General features: G+C 35.5%; 1 long non-coding RNA gene across 1 annotated transcript; it reads left to right on the top strand.

Moving 5' to 3' along the window:
• Positions 1 to 11193: 11193 nt before the first annotated feature.
• Positions 11194 to 27077, top strand: LOC134529871 (uncharacterized). The gene is made up of 4 exons (XR_010074726.1): positions 11194 to 11279; positions 21932 to 22091; positions 23259 to 23361; positions 26873 to 27077. It is a non-coding gene; the product is annotated as an uncharacterized LOC134529871 (long non-coding RNA).
• Positions 27078 to 27749: the final 672 nt, after the last annotated feature.

Genomic DNA, 27749 nt, shown 5'->3' with positions numbered 1-27749 from the left:
AGTCCACTGTGACCTGTTTATGATTTGTAATAAGTAAACGAGTAAAGTTGAGAGTGATTTGGGTGGCTATGAATAGCAATATGCTTGAAAGACGATGAGGGTAGTAATTCGAGCAGGAAACGGCGCCAGAAACCAAGGATGGGGGAAACTATGAACTCTTGTTGCTTATTTTACTCATTTATCGTGGTAGGTATCAATTGACTGGGGCATGGTGTAACTTAGTGGATGGGCGCCAAGGAGGGCAATACCTCCAGCCTCCACCCTTCACCCCGTCATCGGTTGTGACTTTAAATGTACTGTCCTTTGTCGCAGCAGCAGGTGTACCGGCGAGGCACCCCACTACCTTTCTTTTTCTCGTGTTTCTAGTGATAGTGTATCACACATTTTAATCAGAATCTTGAATAAAACCCTTCAAACAGTAACTTTATATGTGTTATCATCACTGCCAGGCTGCCAGCTGTGGCTTTTACACAAGACTCAGTCTGTATTTTGAAGTGAATGCATATCCAGTTTTCTCAGTTGCCGATGAGCTTTATTCTTCCTAAAAGGTACATTTAGGTGCCACTGGTTGACCTAAGGCAATTTCGACATCCGCAATTTTTTTGTTTAGGCTGTTTTCGTATTTTAGTGTGTATTAAGCCAAGATGGAAGTAGCTCTGAAGACGTGACATTTTCGTACAGTGGAACAGGTACGGTTGGTTAAAACATTGTCAATTTATCGTTGCACTTGAATTTATTAATTTGTAACATAAAGGTGTACCGTTGGTCGTGCTGGTTTTCTCGGGGATCTCCCCATTTCCCCCAACCCTTTAATTCCAGTGTTGCTCCATACTTAATCTCATGTCACATCACACTGAGGGCTGCGCGCACGTTCCCGGTGACTTTAAGGTGTTATGAATAGGCGCCACCACGTGTAAGGGCACGTGGACCCGGCTGAGTCTCGCTCTCAGGGCGTGACGTAGCCCAGGTGGGGACGAGTTACCAGCCCTTTCTACCCTATATAGATCCAGACCTGGCCCGCTCTAGGCGTCGGGCACGCCACACTCCTAGGCTAAGTAGGCTCACTCACCACGTGGTTAAATAAAGTACTCAGGTTTTACTTATATCCAGATTTAATTCCACGAACACGCCTCCCTCTACGCACGTTACACTTTAAACGGTTAAAAAGCCTGAGGCACGAACCGACTTACGTGAATGCATGGTCCACCCACGTGACCATGCGATAAAGTATGCTTAGTACACAATGTATAGAAACTCGAATGGGCGCGCTCCGAAAACGGGATACGATACTGGCGGTGCGGAGCACGGGCTTAAAGGCCATGGTCGGTACGACGTCAACATAAACAAACATGGCTACAACCACATCCAAATACTCGGCGTCTATTGGTCGCACGGAGCAACGTAAACGGAAGAGCTCAGCATTGCCGATCTAATCCGTGCGGGTCCGTCTCCGTTTCCGTGCCATTGTAGAACGGGCCTTAAAAAGAACCATATCATTATGTTTTTTACAACTGACTTTCTGAATTATGAACATGACTTTTGTTGCTCTATTTTGGATGTCAGGAGCCACAGGAATGAAATTTATTAGGAAATGAGAATTGAAATCGTTAGAGTTAATACATTTTTCGCAGTTGGAGCTTTGCTTGCAATAACATTATTTCTTAAATCACGCCTTATTTGAGACGTGAGCCGGCTGGTGTATGCAATTTAGCCTTGCGCACATCTTAGATACAACTGTTTCTTAGAACACGCTAGGATTCAAAAACTGTATTTGACACTTCATCGTCGCATTTAATAGCTCCCTTATATTTTTTGAAAGCAAGTATCCCCTCGAGCCATCAATAACAAGATGCCGGTGTCATCTGTGCAGACGGAGGACGCGCCACACGCTGGGTTTATAAGAATAACTAGACCACTTTGTTAAGCAAATCAGTTTTATCAAAAAATGTTGATATTTCTGTAGCTAGAAACTTAGGTGCGCGAATGGAAAAGCATGGTAAATAAGATTGTGGCGCGATAGACCCAGTGCAGGGAGATGCCCATGGCACACAACATTGTTAGAATTAGAGGTGATGGTTAGGTCAAGCCACTAACTACCTAGATAGTAAAATAGACTTGAATCGAGCTTGAATCAAGCTTTTCATGGAAAGTGTGTGAGCTTGAATCAAGCTTGATGGCAAGCTTGTCATGGCAAGCTTGTCATGGCAAGTGTGTTAGCTTAAATCAAGCTTGTCATGGCAAGTGTGTTAGCTTAAATCAAGCTTGATTCAAGCTAACTAGTTTACAATTGACAAGCTTGCAGCAGCAAGCCTGCCATGACAAGCTTGCAGCAAGCTTGCCATAATGTGATTGAATTAAACTTGCAGCAGGCTTGCCGCGACAAGCTTGCAGCTGGTTGCCATGACAAGCTTGCAGCAGGCTTGCCTTGACAACTTTGCAGCTGGCTTATCGTGACAAGCTTGCAGCAGGTTTTCCATGACATGTTTGCTGCTGGTTTGCCATGACAAGCTTGCAGCAGGTTTACCGTGACAAGCTTGCAGCAGGCTTGCCGCTGGTTTGCCATGACAAGCTTGCAGCAGGCTTGCCGCGACATGTTTGCTGCTGGTTTGCCATGACAAGCTTGCAGTTTGTTTGCCGTGACAAGCTTGCAGCTGGTTTGCCGTGACAAGCTTGCAGCAGGCTTGCCTTGACAAGCTTGCAGCTGGTTTTCCATGACAAGCTCGCAGCTGGTTTGCCATGACCAGCTTGCAGCAAACTTGCCATGACAAGCTGTCAGTGCTTGCCACTATATGTCATGAGATGCTTGCTATGCAGCAAGCTAGTAGTGATGTGCTTGAAATAAGCTTATAACAAGTGTGCTTTCATATGCTTGTAGTAAGTCTGACTCAAATTATTATACTATCAAATTGGTTTTGCTGCAAATTTGCAGAAAATTTCAAGACTGTCATTAGTTGTCTGAAGAGTAAAATAAATTTTGTACAATCAGTGCAACACTGCTGCTGATACAGGCGGAAGAACACATAATGCTTATATTGTTCTGTCAATAATCATTATTGTACATCATTCTACAAAAATCCAGCTTCAAGTAGGTAGAGTTGACTATGCTTAATAAAATAACATACTGAAAGTTTACCGCTGTAGACCTGTTGCGTATCACCGAAAATTTGCATTAAGTCCTAGATGACAGCGACTTACATCAGTCCATTAAATAATCCCCATTTGTACAGTTTTTAATTTAGACTGTCCATAAAATTACCAAAATAATCTTGAGACTCTAATACAGCCATTAATGTTGTATAAAGCATAAATTGTTAATATTAAAGATATGATATTAAGCGATTAATTTATGACATTTTTTTTTATCTTTGCCACCCAGGTAAAAATACGATGTACACCAATTTGAAGAGCCCAATGCGAAAAATGTCCAAATAAATGTTTTTGGTTATACCTTTAGCTTTAAGACAGTACCTATATTTATAAAAAGTCTAACGTAATTAGTTGGCTCGTTAAAGCGGCCCGAGCGTTTCAGTGTACTGCGGCCGTACTGATCTCTCACTCAACTTGGTCTTATTTAGAGATTACTTAAAACATAGCTAATTCATATGATAGGGTGTATTTATGTTACATCTATTGAGATATGCATTTTTTTTCTTATATGAATGTTTTTTGATACAATAAAATTAACAATAAACGATTTCTACTTGGAACTTGTAAATGAAAAACTCTAGAGGACCTCTGGTTTTATATCTGTATGAATATATTCTGTTACAAAAACTGTATTACCTATTAAAAATTATTTTTGTAGCAACAATTTTTTTTTATTTCTGATACATCGTTTTATTTTCGATCAGAACAATGCAAAATTTGAATGTAGCCTGTATTCGAAAATATTAAAAATTATATATTTACTTCTTTAAAATCAGTTTACTACATAAAAATTGAATAAAACGATACACCATAAATGTACTCTGAGTTGTTTTTTTTTTTCACTTTTATAACATAATTCCTATAATAATAGGTTTTTTTTCCAGAAAATAAATAAAACACGAGTTGTGTTGTAAAATGTATAGGTAGCATTCCATATTTAGTTTTTTTTATAACCGTCAAGTGGGGTGGCTTTGACCGACTTTTTACATGTTTTTATTATATGTTGAAAAATATATTATAATTTTATTTATTTTTATACTTAAATAATATTATACTGAAAGTTCAGGCTTTTGCAAACATGTTCATTGATAATGTTTTAAATTTTGAGTTAAAAAATAGCTAAAAAAATTTTTTTTCCAAAAGTGGGACAAAGTCACCCAGACATGGGGGGACTTTGTCCCACTCTTCAAATCTGCTTGATTTCGGCTTAACTATGCGAGACAGGACAAAGTGATACTTTTTAAATATTTCTCAAATGCATGGAAAATTATATGCTGTATGAAGACTGATGTTAGAAAAAACCAGTACATATAAAAATGATTTAACAATGCAAAATGTACATACATGACTCACACTAATGTTTAAAATATAGATTACAAATGCTATGGTACATATGATTATATCTTTCACATTATTTAAACATGCATAAATATTCAACTCTGGGATGTTGAAATAGCTATTTCTTTTGGTAGAGACAGGCTTGGGAGTGTCCATTTTCTGTATGATACAATCCCAGGAATATTGCATTTTGTCTTCTTTTTCCGGTCAATGCCATAGTTACTTCCCTTTAGCCATACACGTCACTATGGGTCCAGAATAATTTATTTCTGCAATTTTTCCTGGATATTTTGCAGCATTATATAAAACAATAACAAAGTCATCTACTTCATAGTCAACTACACCAGTTTCTTGACCACTCACATTGCTGGAATGGACATTCATGTCATCTTCACTTGAGTATGTATAATCTTCACAGCACACATCAGATTCCAAAATCATATCTGGATTTTAATCTTCTGAAGATGTATCTTCTTTGTCTTGAGCTATCATTGCCTTTGGTTGTTTGTTTGTATGTGTAGTACCTTATCTCTCATTTGTTGATGTTTTTGGTGATACATCCTGAACTGTAATTCTCTTTCCTGGGGGAACATTGACTTTTCTTCTTTTCTGACGTGGTTGGTCTCCGCCAATCAGCTCTTTTCGTTTGGCTGTTAAGGAGTCAATGAATGCCTTGCCAATGAGTTGAGGGTTGATTTCAGTTGTTTCATTAGGAAGTCTTTCCAGCAAAATCTGTTTATTCACAGGCACAATTCCACATTTTCTGAACCCAGAAATCAAATTTTGTGTTTCATTTGGCTTGATTTCAAGGAGCAGTTGCTTTAGCAAAACTGGAATTTTCTCTTTTGGAATGGAAGGATATTTTGATCCATCTCAGTGTCACGCCACTTGGATAACGTCAAACGCCAAGCACGTTTCAATGGAGAAAAAAATGCCACATTCAAAGGTTGAGTCAGATGGGTGGAATTGGGAGGCAAGCATACAAATTTGATATTTCTTTGCTCACATAAGCTCAAGACTTCTTTGTTGATGTGAGATGATAAATTATCACCTATCAACACTATTGGACCTTCCAGGTGTCTTGTGTGGGGTAGGAAATGTGTCTTAAACCAGTCTTCGAACACAACTGTGTCAAACCAACCACTCTTAGTTCGATTGTACCTGGCCCCTTCTTGGTCCATGATCTACCCATGTAGACCATATGTGGTCTGCCTTGAAACTATGTAAGGGGGCAAAAGTTTACCTTCTGCATTCCTACAGAACATAACAGATGTAGATGTTTTGCTGTGGTTACAAATACGTTCTAAATACTTCACAGCCCTTTTGAAAATTGCCCGTTTGTTTCCTGGATCATTGGAAACATTAGTTTCGTCATAGTTCCATATGTTAGAAATAGGAACATCATTCAGCTCTCTATGAAGATGTTCAATGTATGATTCAATTGTTTCTTGCATGATGCCAGCCCTAACTTTTTTCACATTTTGGCTAAATCGCACTGTCAGAGCAGGTTGTTGCTCCATAAATCTCTTAACCCAATCATACCCTGGGGTATTGTCTTTAAATTTTGCAATGTTAACCCCTTTATGGTTGAGATAATCCCTCACATCATTCGGAAGTCAGTTTCTGAAACTGGGAAACCAAATTCGAACATCTTGATTACATGCTCAACAAATAATTTCTCTTCTGCTTGAGAAAAAATATTCTGGCCACCTGGTTTTTTAGGATGCCTATTTTTAAGTTTATTTTTAACTGTAGAAAAATGAATGCTGTATTTATCTGAAGCTTTTCTTTGGCTTAGTCTACCAGATTTGACATCATCCAGGCACTTTTCCAGTGTTTCTGTTGAATAATTTCCATAGCTTCTGTGGCCCAAGCGAGCCATGTATTTTCGTGCCATCTCAACTCAAAATCTGTAACAAATAAATCCGGATTTATTAGTTTTACAAATTTTCATGTACAATAATATTAAAATTGAAATTACATGACATAACACATTTAAAACACTTTTATCATGTATCAGCTCATGTAAAAGGTTATTTGGACAAAAATACCAACATGTAACCTAAAAACAGGCACAGGACAAAGTGTGACTACTTTAGTTCATTTCTGAACAAAATATTTAACAGCATTAATATTTGTCATTTTTTGGATGCATACAGTAACTAGAGCACTCAAGGTAATAAAATATATACTTACCAGCACAGATAAACCAATTTTTCATACTGCATCATTCAAAAGTTATCCAAGGACAAAACTCACTGTCAAAACCAACGACGTATATATCTGTAGTGCCATGCTCTAGGGGTATAAAGGTGGGTTTACGATTGAAAATTAAGAATTAAGGTGGGTTTACGATTGAAAATTAAGAATTAAGACTTAAGACTTAGTTGTGTACTTACCATATGACTCTATGTAAACTAGTGGAATGGTTTATGATTGTCGTGTGTGAATTTTGACGGGTCGTGTGCGAACCATATGATGACTTAAGACTTAACAGAAATGGTTATATTTTATATTTTTCCTTAAGACTTAAGGGAAGCGACCAATCACAACAAACCGGAACCTTTCAACCGGAAGTTTATGTCTTATTATTGGACCGAGTGAGGCAGTATTTTGGGTTAGAATTCGTATATTTGTAATTTGTAATCATCATCCATTTCGAAAAATAGATATTCCATTTGTCAATAACCTATTTCATACCTGCTTCTCCGTTTAGAACAATGGCCGACCATGTGTTTTGTGCTGTGATTGGTCAGAATTAACGACTTCTATGTCAATCATAAACTGGAAAATGTAGTTTTGACTTAATCGTGTGCTCGAAGTTAAGTTATAATTCTTAAGGAAATCAATCGTAAACCCAGCTTTAAGACTTAAGACTTAGTCGTGTACTTACCATATGACTCTATGTAAACTAGTGGAATGATTTATGATTGTCGTGTGTGAATTTAGACGGGTCTTGTGCGAACCATATGATGACTTAAGACTTAACAGAAATGGTTATATTTTATATTTTTCGTTAAGACTTAAGGGAAGCGACCAATCACAACAAACCGGAACCTTTTAACAGTAAGTTTATGTCTTATTATTCGACCGAGTGAGGCAGTATTTTGGGTTAGAATTCGTATATTTGTCATTTGTAATCATCATCCATTTCGAAAAATAGATATCCCATTTGTCAATAACCTATTTCAAACCTGCTTCTCCGTTTCGAACAATGGCCGACCATGTGTTTTGTGCTGTGATTGGTTAGAATTAACAACTTCTATGTCAATCATAAACTGGAAAATGTAGTTTTGACTTAATCGTGTGCTTGATGTTAAGTTATAATTCTTAAGGAAATCAATCGTAAACCCAGCTTGAGTCAAAAATTTTGAATTTTTTGTTTTTGTTATCTTTAGCAAGTGTACTCTATGGTTGTTGTTTCGCATTAACATTATACACTAATTTTTGCTCGTTCATGTTGTTTTCTTCTTTGGTGCTCAACAGGGGGACGCGGATTTGTGTCGAAAAGAATAGTGACCACGGTCTTAGAAACCAGGTCTGGACACAAGCGTATTTTCTTGACCCCCTTATTGACGGATTTAGTTCATAAAACTGCCGCCGACCTCCGTAGCGTAGTCGGATGCACACCGGCTTACGGTGCGAGGGGTTCTGGGTTCGAGTCCCGGGTAAGGCATGGGTGTTAATTTACAGTAAGAGATTTGATTGCTACGATATGATTAAGATTGGAATGATTTAGTTCTGGTTGTGGGCGAAAGCCGTTAACCATACAAACAACTAAAAAAAAAAAAAAAAAACTGCCGTTGGCGCCACAAGACAGTGGTCCGGTTTTAACATTGTGCTTTATGAACTTTTTTTAGTTAATTGCATTTAAATGATAAAACACATACTTGGCAGCTTTTTTTAAAAACTCGATGAGAGATGTAGGTATTATAAAACATTTTTCCAACGTTATAAAGAATTTATGTGCACAGTTCAAGAAAATGGCTAATGTTGATGTTTGATAGGTTATGTTTGTTATTGTTTTGAAAGATTATTTTCATAACTTTATAACGTCGGTCAACTACGCGCTATTGAAAATCGTGATTCGTAATGCTAATATTTTAATGCTTTTTTTCCGGGAGTTATATATGTAGTGTTTAATTAGACACAGTAGTCTAATAACTCTCCTATATACAAAATTTCCGCTACGAAAATAAAGTAACAGTTTGTGTAAAAGTACCAATTTCTGTGAAACTAATTATAACAAGAGCTTAAACTTTGTCGCTAAATAAAATTGCAGTGAAAAGTTTGCCTAGTAAAAAATTGTTTAACCTTGGCTACAGGTCATTTCATTCCTCCATTCCTCTTATTTGTAGTACTTTGGATGATCAGCAAATGAATGCCGGGGAGTGTTCCAGGCTGTGGATGATTATTATTATTATTATTATCATCATAGCTGCAATTGGGTACAGAAGTGCCCGGTGGCAAGCATTCGCCCTACTTTTCCCGCACTCTTCTTCTGAACTTGTAATTTTTATACCAAATATTTATTACGTTTTTATCTAAGCTGCCATCCAAAGTACTTTTTGTTCAAATTAGGTCCCCAAAAATGTTTAGCTCCAGACCACCTACACCTAGAATGCCTGGTTGATCAGAAAAAGTAGAATTATAAAACTTACCAAGTAATGTGATAAAGAAAATAATAATAATCAACATTGATGTTTGTTTATAAAACACTTATAAGTAAGAATGCAGCTGTAAAAAAAAGTATTAAGATTTCTTCAAAATTTGTAGGTGCAAGCATGTGGGTGCAAGGTTTAAAAATTTTGTTCATTGACACAAATAAATTGTTCTTAAAATCCGCCAGCTATTTTCCTGGACTTAACAGTTTCCCTTACTGTTTTAGATTTGGCATTCACTGTAACCTTTTAACATCGTACTTAATTTCATTATATTTAGATTGTATTTTGCATATATTGAGATAACACATTTCCTCCCATTTCATAACCTTTTCACTTTTGAAAATCAAGACATAATAAAGGAACTTCAGTATAGTTTCAATAACACAGATGCAGTTTGCTTGTTTCAACGATGACTAGGTATGTTGTTACCTAGGATTTCTTTTTTCCAAGCAGTCACAATATCTTCATGAAAAACAAACATACTACTTTCATAATAAAAATAAGACAGACACACAAGTACTCACAGATCGGTACTTGTAGAAAGCAAAAACACACAGTTTGTACAACACATTTAGGTACACAACAGATGAAGCTTGCTTAAGCTAGCAAAACCATTGCGACCGCGCTTCCGCACAAAAATGTCAACCAAACTGTGTGCGTGTGTTTAGTTTCTACAAGTACCGATCTGTATATGTATGTCTGTCTTATTTTTAATACGTAATTAGTTTCCTAGTGGTCTTTGTCACGCATTTATACATTCTACTTGGTTAATATATAATTTATGATCTACAGAAAATCTTAAACATCTTAATGGTCTTTAACCGAAAATACAAAGGAAACTGTAAAAATTTTACAAAATGGTTGGGGAAAGGTGGAAATACACTAGGAAGTGCAGTTATTTTGCAGTACTAACTGGTAATAAAAAACCATATCTGGAGCAAAAAAATATTCTGATGTACCTAACACTATTTTCCCCCTCTACAATTAATGCAGGGCAAAATTGTTACTAACTTATTTGTTCATGTCAGAGTGGTATTTAAAGCTGAAAGGAAAAGTTACTTAAAGTGTTCTAAAATAATTTCTGACCCATAATTACATCAACTCATCACTAGTCCACAGTCACCACACACAGGTACAAAATATTGTCTGTAAAACAAATTTATAACAAATTAACAAAAAATGCTAAATCATTTGCGACTATTGTTTGAATAATGAGAAAGGTTGAGATTATGACCATGCCCATAATACTATACTAAGTTATGCACTTTAGCATTACCACCAAATTAGGAACACCACCACCGAATTTCAGAAAAATAGACCAGTTCTATAGCATGTAACGGTAACTGCTCTTTTGAACAATAAATTTTAACTGAACTGAAAAAGTTTTCCCCGCTGAACATTGGTACAAAAACACAGCGTATTGCATTACTCTCACAAGTCAATGTTCAGTATGTAATGTCCAGTAACTCTAATTTGCAATGTAGGGATTTTAATATAACTAATGGAATTACGTAACTTAATAGCAAGTAAGTACAAATAAATATTTTAAAATCCATATATGTAAACTTCTTGAAAAATTGTGTAGATATCCTTCATGGCATGCTATTACACAGTCTGTCAAATGTATCATTTGTGGAATGAATATGTGTTGTGTATTCTTCTAAATAATTTTTTTATGCATACAAACCCACATAACACACTTGGTTGCAGAAACGTTGATCCAACGTTGAATTGTTGAAGTTGGCAACATAAGAATCGACAACGTTGTTGCAACGTTTCCACGCGTAACGAATCTACATACACAAATATACAACGTTGTTACAACGTTGATAGTGGTCATCTTTGCGTATCTACTAAAAGGTCATAACATTGTTTGTCTTTCAAAGTTTTAAATAAATATATTATTTCTTTAAAGAGTATTTTTCAATCATTTAAATTACTTTTGATATTTAATTTAAGTTTTATGTTAGTTTGATACTATTAAACTATACACTAAAATGTAATTTTAGTTGCAAACTGACTTCAAAATTCCGTGTTTGATTGTTTATTTCTTTTGTCGTCGTTCAATGCTCGTTCAACATTTTGGAATTTTCTATGGTTTTATCGTCGGATTTTCTTGAAAATATGGAGGTAAGAATATTTTGAGGATATTATCTCGTAATGTGAATGTTTATGCTTTCGTTCTCTCCGCCCGCCGATTCTCCCGCATGTAATATAGAATTAAAGCTTGGCTTACTGTTAAACTAATTAATGAATTACGGTAGTCGGGACGAGCATTTTTGAGATAACCTAAGCTAACCCAATTTAGGAACCAAACCCTATTTAACCTAACGTAAACTAAAACCCGGTGCACACGGAACAATATTTTGTACATGTTTGTGTACTTTAGGTACCTATATCGGCTCGTAACCTAACCAAACCAATTAAAATCTAATAAACAATCTATAGGTTTATTAGATTTTAATTGGTTTGGTTAGGTTACTAGCCGATATAGGTACCTACTGGCTACTGGGAATGTTACAAGATTTCGCGGCACATGATACTGGCTGCTTTGCTAGTTCTGTAGGTACAGAGTAATTCCACCAAATATAATTTTAACCATATAAATATACTTTAATATAATAAAAACTTTTTTTTTAATTTTTTTACTTTTTCAAAAATGGACATTAGGCCTCTTCTTTTCATCCACGTTTTTGAAAACATTTGATTTGAGTTACTGTAGTGTGTCTATATAGATAGTCTGTACAAATGACAGTAAATATGCATGAAATCGGCTCCAGCTTCAAAAGGCTTAAAATATATATTCAGGAAATAGATCCGCATCAGCTTAGTAAGCTGTAAAATTTCAAGTTCCGAACTCACCTGGAAGTATTTTTAAAGAAAGGTTGAAACTTTCAAGGAATAAGCAGTAAAACTTGTGTTTCCAAATGTAAACAATTAACGTATGAAGTTTTGTACGATGGATGGAGCTGTAGAAACATGTGTGCTCATGGGTGTGACGTGTGACATTCAATATCTGAAATTTTTTTACCTGTATTATCAACACCTCCCTAGGTTGTTTTAATACGCATTTTGCATGCTGGTTTGGTTAGGTTAGGTATCTACAACTTATTTTAAATGCAGTCATGCTTAACCAAACAATACTAGCAGGTACCGTCAGTTGGGGTAACATTGGCCCTTTGAGGGTAACTTTGGCCCAAGACAAAAAAAATGTTAAACCATGTTACAAATCTTCAAAATATTTATTAGATGTTATGCTTCAAAAAATATTTCTTAGGAAAATCTTATTCAGGATGTTCAGGAACACATATTTAGGCAATCATACCAACCCACATGCAAATTAACATGATATTGCATTGCACAGATAGTAATTACTGAATGTATGTGCTTAACTGTATTTCATTAACATATGGCGATTTTCACTGGATATGTGTGTGAATGTAAAGTTGAACATTTGGTAAAAAGGGCAGTATTCAAAATTTGCATACTCTCCCGTAGGATTTAAGAATAGATTTTCCTTAGAATACAATACTTGTGTTTTCACAAAACATTAATAACTTGTATTCAATTCCATTCTGTTGCTTGTATTTATTTACTTTTTTCCCTCTATAATGGATGAGAATCCCAGGAAAAGGTGCAAAGCTATTTCATCCATATCTAAGAGACATTTGTGAAGAATAGTAAATCACACAACAAACAATTAAAGTTTGTATTCAGAATTTCATGATCTGAGTAATACTGCATTAGACTCAGAAAATAATGTACCATGTTTGAGAACAGCACCTGAAATTCAAGTTCATAATAAAGTGGAAGTCAGAGGAAATAATAAAATTTGCAGTTCATTGAAGAATGTGAGGTTGCCTATTCCATCTGGAGTAAGTGGAAATGTCAGTAGTGATGTGCAGTCAAACTTTGATTCAGATTCTGACATAGAAATTATCTGTGAAAGTATTGCTGAAAACAATTCAAAGGAACAGTCTTCTGGTTCAAATTTAAGGAAGGATTTACCTTTTTGGGCTGTTGATCACAACATACTACACAAAGCATTGTCTTCTTTATTGAAAATAATTAAGAAACACACATCAGGTTGTTAAATTCCTAAAGATGCTCGTACACTGTTGCTTACTCCTAGAACTATATCATTATCAGAAATTAAATGCTTCCAGGTGAATATCTTCATTTTGGCTTAGAAAAGGCTTGCAAAAGAATTCTACAAGGACATGATGTGCGACTAGATGTTTTAAAGGACAGTTTAGAGTTATTGGTAAATACTGATGGATTGCCATTAGCAAAATCTTCTACCAGTTGCTTATGGCCTATTCTGTGTTCATTGTCTGCAATCAGCAATGTGTTTATTGTCGGTGTATACATGGGTATGAAAAACCATCATCTACTGTTTTTCTGCAGCAGTTTGTCAATGAAGCTATTTCTGTATTCAAGAATGGTATTGATTTTAATAAGCATGCTAGTGTTACTTTGCATGCACTTATATGTGATGCACCTGCGAAAGCTTTGCTGTGCATAAACATGTTCAAATTAAATAGCACAAATGTGTATTAAAAATATATAGCCTATATATATATATATATATATTGTCGCGGGTTGAAATTTTGCAGGGTTGTTGAAATCAAATTTAGGGACTTTACTGACGGGACTCTGGGCTGGCTGCTCTGTTCACTCGTCAGCGCAAGTGGCGTGACCATGTAATTGGGGCACGGGGCCGGCGCGGCGCGCTGCGGGCTTGCAGAATTTTGTTTGTTTGTTTGGCCGCGCGCTGGCGCAGCCACGGGCCGCAGTTACTGGGGCGCGCTGTCGTAACAAGCCGCGCGGTGTGGCCTGCACATTGGGGTAGAGGGGGGGTAGTCTTCCCAGATGTTCTAGTTAGTTGTTTAGTAAATTTGACTTCAATAACGAGCTTTTGTTATGGTAGGCGCGGCAGGGCGCGCGAATTTAAGCGCAAGTGATTGGTGACTCGGGGCTCACTCAGGCGGAGGCTATGCGTCTCACCTGTGGTCACGAGTTGTTAGTTCGTTCGTGATGTAGGAATTCAAGCTTTCGGGCGGAAGCTATGGTCGACGCCAGAGGCCACGAGTCGTTTAATTTAAGTTAGGTCATAATGTAGTCGTCAAGCTTTCGGGCGGAGGCTATGGCCCTCGTCAGGGGTCACGCGTCATAGTTTTTAAAATGTAATGTTCGTTCGGGATTTCAAGGGCAGGAGAGGCCCCTACGTTATTTTTTTAAAGTAATCGATCAAGAAAGGCTTTTCGGAAAATGTGAGTATGGACTTATCTTTGTTTTAATTTTAAGTATTAATTATGATTTGAGGTATTCGGAAGGACTAGGGAAGTGTTTAGTGAAGTTCTCTCATTCTCTCTCTTGTAAGGTCGTTCAATCGTTAAGGAAGTAAAGAGATTATTGTTTTAAATTGTAATCCCGCTATTTAAATGTTCTTTAAAATGATGTTGAGTATTTGACTTTAAGAATAAAATAATTTTAATTAAGTATTATGTTATTTTGCAAAATCTCCTTAGTTCAGCTCTCACCAGACATCCTGTACGGGATGACGAACCTATGATCCTAGGTACAGTAAAGTATTTTATGAAGTTAAGACTAGTTGATGCCAAGCGAGTTGTTTCTATGTAAAGAGCTACGATTCTCGCCCCCCCCTCTGAAGGTGGATCGTGACAGAAATGGCGGTGGCACCGGCTAGGTGCACGTGACAGAAATGGTAGAGTTCGCCGGATAGGTTCTATTTCTGGAGAGAGAGAGAGGTAGATTTTTATGTTTATTATTAAGTTAGTTTCAGCTTCTGATAGCAGGTTATTAAGAGTTTACTTGAGGAGAGGATTACGGAATTTTAGTCTATAGTGGAGGAAGTCTTTGAGATTTTTTTTTTGACGTAACAGATGTTTATTTGAGGATACTTGTAAGGATAAAGTTTATAGTGATAAGTTGTTTTAAGTCGTTGAATTTATTGTAGATTTATATCGGGGATTATTACGTGAGGAGAATACGTTATAATTTAAATGCTTATTAGAGATAATGCAAGTGGTTTAATTTAATTGAAGTTCATTTTAAGATTGTAGGTTAAGAGAATTATAATTTAAAATAAAGTTTTTTGTCGTAAATAGGAATTATTTTCAAGAGAAGTTTGTTTTGTTTTCGTGCGCGTAGGAGACGAGACGTACGAATTAAATCAGTCGAGGGAAGGATAAACGTTAGAAAGGAATTAAAGAGAAAACGAGAGTTTATGTAAAAGAGAGTTATAGAATTTATAGTGATGTTTTGTTTTAATTAGAAAAATGTTGAGAGTTGTTTCAGAACGACACGTCAGTGGACGTGGCAGAGTGAACACGTGACGGGGAGGTGCTGAGACCTAGCGGAGAACGGAGGAACCGCAAGCGAGGGTTGGCGCACCTGATGGAATTCGGTGACGTCACGGGCTCATACGGAGACGTGGACAGGCCGTGACCTTGTTTTGATCAGCTGTACGGTAACTTAGCGATAAGAAAATAGACTATTGGTTAAATAAATTTAAATTTAAGTGTGTTTTAGAAGAAGAGGAACTTTCAGTATGTAAGTAATTTAATTTAAGAAGTGTATGATGTATAGGCTAGAAGTGTTTCGTTGTAAGTTGTTTATGTTTTTGTTAGTTAAATCCTACCTCGGTTTTAAAAATATTTTTTTGGGATTTGTAAACATTATTAAGGAGGTACACTATAAAATCGATAAGCATTGAGAAAACTGGGAAGGCTAGATTTTGTGTGTAGAGGGAATTTACTCCAAAAGAACAGAGAGACAAAATTAATGTTTTCATTAGGGCGAGGGACCCTAAGGTGAGGCGTTGTGTCCCTGGGAAGAAAGGGAATTGTAGCGCAGACCATAGGAGATGGGCTGACTACGGAATTAAGGGTCAGGAGAATCCTGAGAGTTGTGAGTAGTTTGGGGCAGGAGTTCCCCATGGTAGTACCGAAGTGGCTATCCTGTATGGGATAGGGTACCATTTCAATGAAGTTTGTTGGTGGGGTTAGAGCCCCCTGTGTAGTGGGCCTATAGCAGATAGGCACTACAGTGAAATTTTTGGTTATTTTGTGAGGTAAATTCCCTGGAGGTTAAGTAAGATTGGATTCAGTTAGGAAGGAGGGAAATGAGAAACATTGCTGTAGAGAGTTAGTGTACTTGCCTAATGTGAAATTGAATTTTACTAAATTAATTTAGGAGAAAGTTTTGTTCGGTAAATAAATAATAATGGAAGATAGCTAGATAATTAATTAATTTTTTTTGAGTAAGGTGTTTTAAGTAATGAAATAAAATAAGGTGAAGTAATTTGAATAATTGGGGAGGAGTTTCTTTAAGAGTTTAGATAATTGTTTTTGAATTTATTGAGATATTCAGCCAGTGAAGTTTGAGTGTGAGAGATACAGTGAGATTTTAAGGAAATCGGTTGTTTATTAATTAGGACAAATGAGATTTTATGATTAAGAGTCAGTAAGCATAGTTAAAATTTACGACATGATATTTGTTGACAGTTTACAGTTATTAAGGAGAAAACAGAGTAATCTATTTATTTTTATTTTAATGGTTTGAAGATAAGATTATGAATTTTTTTTGGAAGTTTCTTTGGCATGTTGGAATAATTTTTTTTGATTTTTAGAATTTACAGAGAAAATTTAATTGATTTACATTAGTTTGGAAGTATGGAGGTTTAGTGTTCGATTAGCCCTAACTTGATGGTCGGATCCCAAAAGAATGCCGTAAAACCGATAGCCAATTGAGAGGAATGCGGTAGGCGCTTGTGTAGAGAGGGGTTGTGGGAAAACTCCTTGGGACTGATGGCAGATCAGGGGCCCAAAATAGTGTGTGATGCTGTAAAACCAGTGCAGGGAAAGCCTGGTATGCTTAAATTTTTGGGCACAGGTTATGTAAACCTGGGGTTCCATGGGATTTAGTCATGTTAGCTGCTGTGAGACATTAAGATTTCCAGGCTCCATAGTAAATTCAATGTAAATTTTTGTTTTCTTAAAATAATAAATTTGTTTTTAATTTATTTGAGATATTTGATTTGTAACAGTGAATACAGACCCCGAGGAATAAGAGTTGTCATGCTGTGAGAGGAGAAGGTGGTAGGCCTAAAAGGGTACAGGCACCACAGAGGTTATGTGCATTGCATAATTTAAATATAAGGAAACTTGAGAATTTGAAATTTTGTTGTTGGTTTGTACACCCATAAGAAGAGTATAGGCAGAATTTTTATTGTTATGAGATGTCTAATTTAATTGAAAAGAAGAAAGTTTAAAGATGCAAGGTAACATTATTATTGTAATAATTGAAAGAGATTAAGAGGTAGAGAGAAATAGGCAGTTTTTGTTTGTAAGTACTAAAGTTTACATATAGAAATTTAGTAACTAAGAATGAATAATAAGTTAAGTCTAGTGTAAAAGTTTTTTTTAAGTTTGTTAAGTTAAGAGTCACAAGTAAATTTTTTTTTAGAGAGAATGTCTTTGATAGGAAGTATTAGAAACTTATGGGAATTTTAGGGTAACATAAATAATGTAGGTAATGAATAATAAATAGATGGTAGGTCTTAAGTTAGGATTAACATTTGAAGCAGAATTTAATTAAGAAGAAGGAAAATAAATAGGCCTAATGAAAAGAACAAAAAAGGATTTTATGGTAAAGCATTTTTTTTAAGTAATAAACAATGAATAATAATGTTGTTTCAGGGTAATGTGTACTAATAATACAATTTTTTTTTAGGACCAAAGAACAGGAATTATGTAATTTAAATTAACATGTATTTTTGAAACTGTTACAGATTCCTTAAGATGAGCTGAGCAGCAGTCCAGTTTACAAGATGACAAGAGTTCGAGAGACAAGATACAAGATCACTGAAACAAGAGCCAAGACTGAAGATTCAAGAGAAGAGAAAGCTGGCAGCCATGGACTTACAAGTGGAGATTAATAAGGTCATGTAAAGTTTTATTTTTTTTTATGGAAGACAGTAACTGGAGTTTTTTTTTGTTATAAACATTAGTTACAGAACTTTTTAGGTTATAGTAATGTAATGGAACTAGTGAGTTGTGGTAGCTGTCAAAAAGAACTAATACCTTAAGTTTAATTTTTAAAGTTAATTTTCTTAATTTACAGAGGGATTAGTAGTTTTTTTTAAACCTTATTTAGGTTGGAATTTAAATACAATAGCTTATTATAAATGTGTACGAACAGTTCAAGTTCACAGTACTGATAGGTAGGTCAGATGATCTTATTGATTTTGATGATTTGTTGTTTTGAGTTGATTTTTAAGTGTTGTGAATTAGACAATGAAATAGTTCTGAAAACTTAAATTATTTCAAGCTAAGAAATAGTAAAGTTAATTGTAACTCAAAGGACACCAGAATTTAATTTTTTTTGAATTAGTAATGTTTGAAAATTTTATACTTTACAAGAAAGGTTATAAACAAACAGATCGGATGGAACAAGGATGCAGTAAATCACAATTTCATTTAGAATTATTGATTTGCTTTTGAGGTTATGAAGGAAAAGTAGCTATAATTTAAAAATTTGAATAAAAATGGTTTTTTTTTAATTTGTTTGAAATAGAAAATTTAAAAGTTAATTAGTCATGATCTAGGTGGGTGATGGGGTGGGAATTGGCCACTCTTTTTCCCTATAACCTCCCTAACATGGCCTTCTATTACATCTAACAGAAAAAAAAAAGAAGAAAAAGAAGACTTATTATTAGTTAGAATGTTTTTTTATGAAGATACCTGATGAACTTTTTTTTTATTGTTGGGAAGAATAGTAGCAAGATTAATCAGATGTTTTACTCAGAAGAAGAAGAAGAAGAAGATAAAGCAGTTTTATGACTCGACAAGCCAGAGATTGGTGTTTCCCCTCTGCGCTCCTATTGACTACGTTGTTTACTCTCATGGGATAGCTGGTTCGGCACCATGGAGAGAGATTGGTGGGCATTGTGGTTGCCCCCAGAAGAAAAGAAGAGTAGAAGAGGTTATGGGTGGGTCATGTGAACTGACCTTCAACCCAGTTACTTCGTGGGGACTATTTGCTGTATAGAGAAGATCAAGACTCAAGAGTTAGGGAAAATCATTGGAGGTCATGTTTCCCTTCCTTAAGTTTTTCCTATCAAATTATTTGCCTGATTAGATTATGCTAAGGGTGGGATACTTTATGTTAGCAGTTGAATTAATTAATTTTATTTTTTTGTGTGTTTGCATCCTTGCCCATCGATTGCAGTTTAGTAGTTAGTTTTGTATTTGTCAGGCGTGATGGTAATGCCTGTTGATGATGTTTCAGAATTGTAATCTGTTCGTGATGAGGATGGCACAACTCCGAAGCAGATGTGGGGAGAAGTTGTGAGCTGCCCTGGAAGCCAGTCCAGTAGCTGTTGGAGTTGAGTGGTGTTTGCTGATGGCCAGCCCAGGGAGCTACTCTTCTCGACAACACTGACTTCGAGGAGTTGCACCAACCTTCACGAGATAAGAGTTAAATTAATTGAAACACTGTAAGGACACTTAATTTTTTTTGAAGAACGAAAGAAGTATGGTAATAAACGGAAACCGAAAAAAAAAAAATAATAATAATTATCAAGAATTTGCACATTGTTTAACGAATACTGAGAAACTAAGAACAGTAATTTAATTTGTAAAGAGAGCTTCACTAACAGAACAATTTTTTTTGAATTGAGAACTCGAGCCTCTGAAGGTTCCTGTGAGAACAAACCAGATAAAAGTTTTACCTTTAATTTTATGAATACTTGTTGTTTTAAAATAAATCTTATGCAGAATCTAGATGTATGTTCAGACAGCAAGGAATTAAGAAAATTATTATTTTTGTGAAATGAGGAATTTATAGTTATGGTTTAATGGAAAAAGACAATTTGTAATTTTGAGGTAGCTCGATGGGGCTCGAGCTCTGTGAGGGGAGGGTTATGTCGCGGGTTGAAATTTTGCAGGGTTGTTGAAATCAAATTTAGGGACTTTACTGACGGGACTCTGGGCTGGCTGCTCTGTTCACTCGTCAGCGCAAGTGGCGTGACCATGTAATTGGGGCACGGGGCCGGCGCGGCGCGCTGCGGGCTTGCAGAATTTTGTTTGTTTGTTTGGCCGCGCGCTGGCGCAGCCACGGGCCGCAGTTACTGGGGCGCGCTGTCGTAACAAGCCGCGCGGTGTGGCCTGCACATTGGGGTAGAGTGGGGGTAGTCTTCCCAGATGTTCTAGTTAGTTGTTTAGTAAATTTGACTTCAATAACGAGCTTTTGTTATGGTAGGCGCGGCAGGGCGCGCGAATTTAAGCGCAAGTGATTGGTGACTCGGGGCTCACTCAGGCGGAGGCTATGCGTCTCACCTGTGGTCACGAGTTGTTAGTTCGTTCGTGATGTAGGAATTCAAGCTTTCGGGCGGAAGCTATGGTCGACGCCAGAGGCCACGAGTCGTTTAATTTAAGTTAGGTCATAATGTAGTCGTCAAGCTTTCGGGCGGAGGCTATGGCCCTCGTCAGGGGTCACGCGTCATAGTTTTTAAAATGTAATGTTCGTTCGGGATTTCAAGGGCAGGAGAGGCCCCTACGTTATTTTTTTAAAGTAATCGATCAAGAAAGGCTTTTCGGAAAATGTGAGTATGGACTTATCTTTGTTTTAATTTTAAGTATTAATTATGATTTGAGGTATTCGGAAGGACTAGGGAAGTGTTTAGTGAAGTTCTCTCATTCTCTCTCTTGTAAGGTCGTTCAATCGTTAAGGAAGTAAAGAGATTATTGTTTTAAATTGTAATCCCGCTATTTAAATGTTCTTTAAAATGATGTTGAGTATTTGACTTTAAGAATAAAATAATTTTAATTAAGTATTATGTTATTTTGCAAAATCTCCTTAGTTCAGCTCTCACCAGACATCCTGTACGGGATGACGAACCTATGATCCTAGGTACAGTAAAGTATTTTATGAAGTTAAGACTAGTTGATGCCAAGCGAGTTGTTTCTATGTAAAGAGCTACGATTCTCGCCCCCCCCTCTGAAGGTGGATCGTGACAGAAATGGCGGTGGCACCGGCTAGGTGCACGTGACAATATATATATATATATATATATATATATATATATATATATATATATATATATATATATATATATATATATATATATATATATATATATATATATATATATATATATATATTAAATATGCCATGCAGATAGCTCGAGATTGAGAGGTCTCATCTGAAAATTTTTGGTTCAGACATTGGTATCTGTCGATTCAAATTTTCTGCAAATGTGGGTAATCTCACCAATATGATTATGAAAAACACTTTTTACATAAAACATATAATATTGTACTACCATAATTTTTTATTTATTTTTTCAATTTCCAACTCATTATAAACAGATACTGCGCTACACAGATACTATGTACTGAACTTAGGTACTTGTGTGTAGTAATCCATCAATGATAGTGACGATTTTCACGAAAATGATGTTGCGGAATTTCAGTTGAATATCCAAATCCTTGGGTACGTCGGGATCCTGGGTGGTTTCCATGATATGTTTTTTTTCCTAGGACAACAACGTCTCTTGTTTGGGTTCTGTGTGCTGGGTTTGCGTGTAAATTAATTTTATGTCAGTCATGATTTATTGTAACTTTTCTAAATAATTTTTTTTTTTCAGAATGATGTGTGTTTTCTTTTGTTTTTCTGTGGAAGAAAATTTGTTGCAATGGCATGTATCCACAATAACTAGCATTCTTGGAGTTAAATGCCTTTGTCAACTTTTTCAGGTACAGTTTCTTGGTGGTATTGGTGGACAGGGCATTTTTTCATGTGTCAACGCAGTGCTCAGGAGATTGATGACAAATTCTGCCGCATCCCAATACAGCTGGAGTGGGTTGAAAGGAAAGAAAACATTTATAAATTTAAGGCTGTCGCAAGTTGTGCTACGTAAGTGTTTTGTTAAAGATAAGACTATTTACATTAATGTTTTTTGTGTGCAACAATTCAATAGTAAATTTTACAAGGTATTCTTAAAAATATTGTACCTAAACTAAATTATTAATTTTTGAAAGTTATCAGTAACTTAACAGCTTCTTATAAAATTGTTATAAAATAATTTTTCCCATGTTTTGTATGTTTTACAATATTGTTGACTGTGAGCCAAGTCCTTAGGGATTGTCCATTAATCACGTGAGGCTCTAAAAGGGGGGGGGGGGGGGGTGTCGGGAAAAATCACGAAATATCACTCTAAAAGGGGGGGGGGGGTGTCGGGTAAAATCACGAAATATCACAAGGGGGGAGGGGGGGGTGTAGAGAGATATCACGTGTATTTATTTTTTCGCGCGATTTCTACTAAACCGAAAAGCGACTCGTGACCTTGACTCGCCGTAGCCAGGCAACAATATCCCCGCCCGCCGCAACATGAACCACCCGGCTCGGCTTGCCAGTCGCCAGTAAGACTGATTTTGGCGCCGAATACATGCGTAAATCACATATAAGCCTTTCCTTTATTATTTTTATGCCAGTGAGAATAAACCTGCAACCTTAATGTGTGTCTGGACATTTTTATCACAGTGCTTAATTTTCCAGAATTAAATTAGATTATACCTATATTTAAAGATAATATTCTTAAATTTTTAAAAAATATTTTGTACCAAAAAAATACACGTGATTTATTGGGAGGGGGGGGGGGGGGGGTAAGTCTGAAACCTCACCACAAATCACTAGGGGGGAGGGGGAGTTAAAAATTTGCTAAAAAAACATCACGTGATTAATGGACGACCCCTTATGTTGGAGTATGTAAATACGGTATTTAAACATTTCTGCAGTATAGTGGGTAGATGGCAACAAGAAGTTGATACGCATAAAAACGTTTGCCAACATGAAAAAGAAAATTACAGCATTATAATTTAAAAATGGTATAATAACGATTATTAAATTTTTTGCAACACTGCAATGCAAAATATTTTCCTTTTTTTTTTTTTTTTTTTTTGTGGAGGTGGTGGCATCGTATGTATCTGTGTCTGTTCCAATGACATTTAATGGTACCACTTCTTTTGCTATGCAAAATTTACTGAATGCAACAATAATTGTGGTTTTATTATTTTTTTCCAGATGTTGTACGGTTACATGTGCCAGGGGCTACTGAAACTGAAGTGTCAGAGCAGATACAAGCTTGGTTGAAGCATGCCAAAACAAGACTTGTCAGAACATCACAGTAAGATTATATTTATATCCCATATATTATCATCTTCAGCACCACCTGAAAATGGTAAAACTTGCCAGTTTGGGTGTGAAAATAAGCAAAAACATTGCAAAAAATCGGTGTAAAAGCTGAATAAGCTATCGCTATAGCGAAGATGAGCCCACAGTGCATTAATTATTTACGAACTTTTTCCTACACAATCTATGGGAAAATGGTGGTGCCGATGATAATTATCGTTATAGTGTATTTCATGTTATAGACCGTACTCGCTACGACAGACTTTTACTGTATGTGTTTCCAAGTTCTATTATTTACTTACCACGACAATAAATTGACATTTTATGATTAAAGTGCTTCTGCTTGGATAGTATAACATTGGTTCCACGTTAAAGCAGTGCACTGGGATTACGCAGGGAATGTGGGAAATGTACAGGAAATTAAAAGGACACCTTTGCCCGACACCCTGAATGTAGCTTACAAAGCATATGGAATGAATAACTTACTTTTCAGCTGCACTTGTACTAGAAATGGCCATTTTACTCTGCAACAGCACAAGCTATCACAAAATATTCTTGTCACAGTAGGGAGTTCCAGGGCCACCAAGTGCTCCACAATGAATTCCGTAGATAATTAAAACTTTACAGTTAGTTATTTTGGTGGCCATTTTGAAATACAAAATAATTGCAATCCAGGGGACAATCAGAATCCCTTGCATAGTGTACAAAATAAAGCTTTTGTGAAACGTTTCTGTCCGTCTGTAAGATCTAGTGAATGACTGAAAGGGAGTATCTAGATTAGAGTTATACTCAAAATAGGACTGGCGTTGTTACTGTAGGAAGCATGGAACTGTTTTATACTGAGGAGAAATAATATTGACATAGATGACCGAAAAAATAATTTAAAGTAGCATCTGCGAGAACTCAAATTTTTGAGCCGAGTCACGCTTGAATTAAAAACTGCAGCTTGAAATATCCAAGGCTAAAAAAAATTTGAACTTATGAGTTTTTATTTGTACCATAATAAGCACAACTGTTTAGTAATGCTGCATTTTATTTATTGTAAATTTTGTATAAAAATAAGCTCCATTTAAAACTCATGAGCTTTCTGGAAAAATTGCTGGAACTCAGCTTCAGTTCAAAAACCTGTACTTGCAGATCCCTAATTTAAAGTAAAATATTATCTTGTGTCTAATCATTCATGGTATCGGCACATAGTATCGCCAGAATTGGCCCATAAGAATCTGTAGTAATGGAATTGATAAAAAGTTGTATCAGTCCAGCCCTACTGTTTTGTTAGGGACCAAGAAAAAAATAAGTAAAAATCGGGAGAAATGTAAAAGGAGGGAAGTGTTTGAAATTTTTTTATTCTTACTATGGTGGAAACAAGCAAATACACACAACACCAAATAAAAAAGAGAAGATTACGTTTTTACTATAACAATTATCTCACATGGTGAAAACATTAAATCCACCCAAACTTGCAGTAATTCACAATTAATGTTTATTTAAAGTTGAAGATTAAAATTTTGGTTATTGAAGAAAGGATGTGAATGTTGAGCATTTTAAAACGTCCACTATTAATGGTGAGATTTTATCACACAATTCTTATTTCTGACTTTGTGTATAATCGCTTGTTAATATTGATTTAATTTCAGAAATTTTAGAGTAAACATTTGTTCTAAAATAACACGGCTACAGAACATAAAAGTTAAAAAAAAACTTTTCAGATGTGATGTTTGGAAATTCAGTGCTGCCAATCGTCTTTCTGCAATATTTCTTATGTGGTAAACCGAAAATTGCCGAACATGCATGAAGTCGCCATATTTACAAGAATTTTATATGTTGCTTTTAAAGTTATGTTAGTGGTACCACCGTAGTACAATATTTATTTAATTAAAAACTCCACTATACAACTTAATTTTTAAGCATTATTCATTAAAGTTCAAAAGGGAGAGATAAAATATCAACTTAATTTTCACGTTCACGTCACCAAAGATTTGTTTAAATGGGTAAAGAACCTGCCATGACCTCAAAACATGCAATCACGTATAATAAGTAAAGTTTACTCTGTTCGCTTTCAACTTTTATTGTTCCATCACAACTTTTCTAACGATTTTCTATTAAATACAGCATTGTTACAACGTAAATTGAAGGAAACACTTTCTTTTAACACGGGAAAATAATGCGTTAATACTGTAGGAAAAATGACGGTGCAAGAGAAAAAATACGTTAATCACGGGAATTCGTTGATCCCGGGTTCGTACAAATGAGGTTCTATTGTACTTTATCAATTTTTCAGGCTAGCCACAGGGATAGGTACATCCAGCATATCAAATAAGAGAGCATATTTTTTGAAAAGTTTTTTGGAACTGTTTCACTTTGTGTACTGAAGGAAATGTGATGGGCCGCTGTCTCTAATAATGATCATAACAATGCAAGCTGCTAACAGCTAGGGTTTTCTTTTCAAAAGTTGGATTTCAAAAAGTCTTTCCAGTGGTGAACGGACTATACTTTTAATAAAGCAAAAAATCCACTGTAAGTAGGGTTACCAGACACTGACAACAAAAAAGGAGGACATTCACCTCGCAAAAGGAGGACATTTCACTAAAAAGGAGGACAATATATATATATATATATATATATATATATATATATATATATATATATATATATATACATATATATATATATATATATATATATATATATATATATATATTAAAAAGCCATGAATTAATTAAAATAGAGTAAGATATTTTACAATGTTTTGGCATTTAATACAGTTTCAGTATAAAGAATCAAACAAACTACGCATAGGCCTATACAGCATATTAAAAACACGTGATTCTGCATGTGCTGCTACCTGTCAAACTGTCATAGAACTACTGACTATTGGGGTGACTCTGCGGACAGCGCATTAGCGCGCACCGCGCACTTTACACAGAGTGTAACTGCAGGAATTATCTTACTTTATAAAAAAGCCGGACATTTTGGAGCATTAAGTAAAATCCGGCCGGACGCAAAAAAATACATAAAAAGGAGGACAAGTCCTCCTTTTGCCGGACGTCTGGTAACCCAAACTGTAAGCAAGTACATATTATGTTTAACACTGCAGTGTTTTGCAACAATAAGGAATAAATAACTTTTTAACTGTGAATAAGTGTGTATCATTTGCTCACTACAAAAGAGTGGTTGGCTTTTCCTACCACTGTCTTATTTATTTTAAATGTCATAAAATAATTATTTAAAATGTTTGGTAATTAACAGATGGAATTATGGTAATTCAGAGACTAAACATGTTTTTATTTCCAATCTTCCAGCATTTCATATACACATTTTGGTGTTATGAAATGCACTCATTCAGGTTTTGAAATGTTCACTACAAATGTTGACCCAACACAAACCGTGATGGATTTCCCTTTAATTTGTTTATTTATGTAGGCATAACATGGGTGTTGTCTTAACACTACATTTTTTATATATATAGCCTTTGCATTACTAAGAATGGTATTTTCTTTTTTCAGGAAGTTGCCAGTTTCTGACCAGTGTTGTAAAAAAGAAGCATAAGAACTTAAGTGAACTACTTTGTAATGAATTTTACCAGGACATGAATTATTGTGCCAAATGAATGTTTAAAAATACCTTGCATATAATATTTTGATACTCTACTTTGAAAACTATAAAATACTTTGTAGAAATATTGCAGAATTAAACTTTTACTTACATTTATTAAAAGGTTTTGTTTTTTAACTGCCTTCATGCAACACTAATGTCTTGATTCAAAGCTACTAAGCCTAACCAAAATACTTACCAGACCAGTCTCCAGCTGCGAACGAGTCTCCTCAAAACTCGGTCCAATCTTCAGCGTGACCGACTCTGGCTTTTGTGATCTCGACTTGAAGGTCCTCCGGAGTCAACACAGACACATTGTTAACTTTGAGGATAATGTTGCGAACATGGTGCAAACCTTGTCTGTCGATTATGCCTCAATATATCGAGGGTCAAACGTTGACCTCTTACTACAAATAAAAAAACTTAATTTTGTGGAAGTAAAAAAAAGTTTGTTTATTGTATTCTGTGTGACTCATGTTAAATAATTTTACTGTTATAATAGTGGAGCTATTAAAAGATAATTCTGTCATGTACTACTATTTAATTTTTCAGTATATATTTTATTTTTACCAACAGAATTTATTTTTTAATAACTTGTGTGTATTATCTACATTATCTATTACTTACTTAGATAAAGAGAATTAATTCATCGTACAGTAGCATCCCGATTTGATGAGATGCCATGGTTTTCTAAAATCTTTCCGCTAAATCAGTGTTTCATTAAATCCAACTTCACCATTGACCTCCAAATGTCCTTTGGTACGACATGATTCATGTTTTTCTATACCA

The sequence above is a fragment of the Bacillus rossius genome, chromosome 1, assembly GCF_032445375.1.
Source record: "Bacillus rossius redtenbacheri isolate Brsri chromosome 1, Brsri_v3, whole genome shotgun sequence".
In the NCBI taxonomy this organism is placed as follows: Eukaryota; Metazoa; Arthropoda; class Insecta; order Phasmatodea; family Bacillidae; genus Bacillus; species Bacillus rossius.
The sequence above is the reverse complement of the archived record's forward strand: the minus strand, read 5'-3'. Positions and strand labels throughout refer to the sequence as shown.